The sequence below is a fragment of the Papaver somniferum genome, chromosome 2 (assembly GCF_003573695.1).
Source record: "Papaver somniferum cultivar HN1 chromosome 2, ASM357369v1, whole genome shotgun sequence".
In the NCBI taxonomy this organism is placed as follows: domain Eukaryota; kingdom Viridiplantae; phylum Streptophyta; class Magnoliopsida; order Ranunculales; family Papaveraceae; genus Papaver; species Papaver somniferum.
Window position 1 is genome coordinate 63,074,914 of NC_039359.1, and position 2,762 is coordinate 63,077,675.

The 2,762-nt window shown below is 36.2% G+C and overlaps 1 long non-coding RNA gene across 1 annotated transcript; it reads right to left on the minus strand.

Annotated features, from left to right (window-relative positions):
• LOC113353416 lies at positions 1 to 704 on the minus strand. The gene is made up of 2 exons (XR_003361276.1): positions 585 to 704; positions 1 to 485 (listed from the first exon to the last, which is right to left on the minus strand). It is a non-coding gene; the product is annotated as an uncharacterized LOC113353416 (long non-coding RNA).
• Between the last annotated feature and the right edge of the window lie 2,058 nt (positions 705 to 2,762).

A 2,762-nucleotide genomic window follows, 5' to 3' on the forward strand; every position in this document is an offset into this window, starting at 1 on the left:
TGACACCAAAAACCGATATTTTACTTTAGTTAATGTTAAATACAATTAAGATTACATGTCTCCATATTTGGTAGCTAACTGTCTGATCTTACCTTAAAATTTTGTTCAAAGAAGCCCTAAACTCTGGAAGATAGACAAACAAGATTCCCAAGTCAATACCAACAACAGAGATCACTAGTTTTCTAAAGGCAAAGCAACAGTTTTATCTTTCTATATCTCTGGAGGATGAGGACGAAAGTGGATGACGACGAAACGGTGGAGAAGTGTTTGGAGTGCTGCTACCAGATAGAGTAGTTGGACGTCTTCGAATGGTGATGAACAAGACGACAATTCCCAAAAATGTGGCTAATACAAATACTCCAACGATTATACCCATGCACGTAACCTGTTTGAGACGACTTTTTGGAATCAAAGTCACCAGCAGCACAATTCAACCAGCTTTCAACTGGTGCGGGTGGAAAATCATCCGTTTGTTCTGAAGAAGCCTACATGTACATAAAAATAGAAGAGCTGTTAGAATAGAATGTAGCAAAATGATGAGAATAATGTTAGAGCATGCAAAAGAGGAGAGTGTTTATTCTCACCATTGTCAACAGTACCAAGAAAACGGAAATGAGGAAAATACTGGTACTTGCAGGAACAAACATGATAATTTTGTTGTTGTTTTCCTAATATTTCTCTACTCTCTTTGTTTACTCTGTAGTACTTGTTCTCACTCTCTTTCTTTACTCTCTGCTCTTATATAGTAGTACGTAGTTGACACTTTCCTCGTACTCATCGAACGCATTAAAGATACAGCAGAATCACTTTAAAGGTTTGGTGCCAACCACAACGCACAACCACAACATGTAAACCTAACGTGCCATTGAATTCGTTGGCAAGGAGAAGGAGATAGGAAATCACGTGGCTCCACCAAATTTAGTTGTGAATGAGACTGGGCCCTCGTTTTTGGGCCAACAGAAAACTTTCATTTTAAGTGCAGATAAAGAAGAAAATGGAACTACTATTTTTACAGTATACTTGAGTCATTTCAAGATAATTCCATGCAACTAATTATTCACCCTATGAAAGATCAAATTATATTTACAGTATGCTTGAGTCGTTTTATTTGGATGTGTAGTAAATCCGGGACGTATTAAGTTATGTTACACAAATTATGTTGTCTTATTTTGTTTAGTTGGGATTCATAATCTCCTATGCAAAAATAGTAGTTCCATTGGCTAGGGGATCTAACATATGCCTAATTCCCTTCTCATTATGGAATTCAAATTGCACGTAAAAGTGATATTCAACAAGTGCTTAAAGAAGTAAAAAAAAAAGAACTGTGAAATCGCATCCTTTAGATTTCATTTGGACCCCCGAAGCAACGCTACTAACGAGCGCAACAATTGTACGTCATAGCTTCATGACAACCCTGGTAACAACCAAGAACTAAGAGAAACTAATTTATATCCTGGCTAGTTTGGGGCGTAGTCAATTTGTTTGGGGCCTGTTACCGGATGACAAAAAATGTCATGAGAAATAATTTTTTCATAATTCCTTATCCAACTATTCTCTTACTACCCATTTTACCCCTTATTAATAAGCGTTACTCAATCGTATTAGTGTTAATCAACTAGGTTAGAGGTGAGATCAACTAATGGAAATCGATCTTCATTTGAATCAAACAACTTAAAAATTTTAATTTTTTTTTTCTTCGGAAAAGCAATGTAGAATCGGTTTATGTTCACACACTTTTGAGCCGATATTGAGTAGTGTTTTCGAAATTAACAAAGGACTTTGAAAATCGGTTTACGTATGCATAGATTAAATCCGATTAGCATAATCGGATTTTTTGTAGTCATCTATAAACCGATTGTAACATTTTCATAAGATTTTTTTTTCATTCATTTCATATCTACTCTTTTGGCAGGAATCACGGATGCACTTAGCACGTGCATCAAGTCTTTGAACCCTTAGATGACCCTAGTGGACGAGTTATAGTCTCGTGAGGGTTTACATAGAGGTCTACCCACAAAAACTTCAAACCATCAATCGTCTTTAGAGGAAGCCGATTCCGATTCACCCAACACCAAGTCCGGGCCATACTCCGGAAAATTGGATACCATGAAGTGATAGCTTGCATCGAATGCGAATGCTTCCCATTTTTAATCCAAGTAGCGCACTTTCACGACTTCGTGCTACAAAATCACAAACACAAACTTACTTAGTTTGTGGTGTTTCATTGGAAAATAAAACAACGTGGATTACGTAAAATAATCCACAAAAATACTTACAAATTGTTCAATGGAAAAGTTAAAGTGGCTAGCGTTCAAAACCGACGTTGGATAGCTATATGAGCAAGTATCGCATTTTCGATGACTTGGTACCTAGCATGGATTTCTTGAACACTTCTTCCATTCGAATTTCCAAAATATTTTATATATTTGTTATATACCTTTGTCCAAAAGGTTTCGGCATCCACTCTTACGGAGGACTGATTTTTAATTCGGGTTTAAGCGTACCATGTTATGGTGATTGTCAAATCTTCAATTAAATCAAATGATGTCATTTTTTATGTAGTGGAGGGTATATGTAAATAGGTGTGTGTTTATTTGTAGAGAAATTAGTATATGTAAATAGGTGTGTGTTTCCCGGTTGCTTGAGTTCTCTTGTAGCGCCTCCCTAAGCTAGCAGTTGTCTAATCCAAGAGATTAACTAAATTAAGAGGCACTAAGAATCCAAATCATTTACTTGAACATTCAAATAAGAAATCTGTGACA